The sequence below is a fragment of the Bison bison genome, unplaced genomic scaffold (assembly GCF_000754665.1).
Source record: "Bison bison bison isolate TAMUID 2011002044 unplaced genomic scaffold, Bison_UMD1.0 scf7180017864467, whole genome shotgun sequence".
In the NCBI taxonomy this organism is placed as follows: Eukaryota; Metazoa; Chordata; class Mammalia; order Artiodactyla; family Bovidae; genus Bison; species Bison bison.
Genome location: NW_011495028.1, coordinates 633,956 through 634,378, shown reverse-complemented (window position 1 = coordinate 634,378; position 423 = coordinate 633,956).

Here is a 423-nt window from a genome sequence, read left to right as displayed (position 1 = left end):
TCCAGTCCTGTGGCCACTGCTGAGTTTTCCAAATTTGCTGGCATGAGTGCAGCACTTTCACAGCATCATCTTTTAGGATTTGAAATAGCTCAACTGGAATTCCATCACCTCCACTAGCTTTGTTCATAGTGATGCTTTCTAAGGCCCACTTGACTTCACATTCCAGGATGTCTGGCTCTAGGTGAGTGATTAGACCGTCATGGATATCTGGGTCATGAAGATCTCTTTTGTACAGTTCTCCTGTGTATTCTTGCCACCTCTTCTTAATATTTTCTGCTTCTGTTAGGTCCATACCATTTCTGTCCTTTATTGAGCCCATCTTTGCATGAAATGTTCCCTTGGTATCTCTAATTTTCTTGAAGAGATCTCTTGTCTTTCCCATTCTGTTGTTTTCCTCTATTTCTTTGCATTGATCACTGAGGA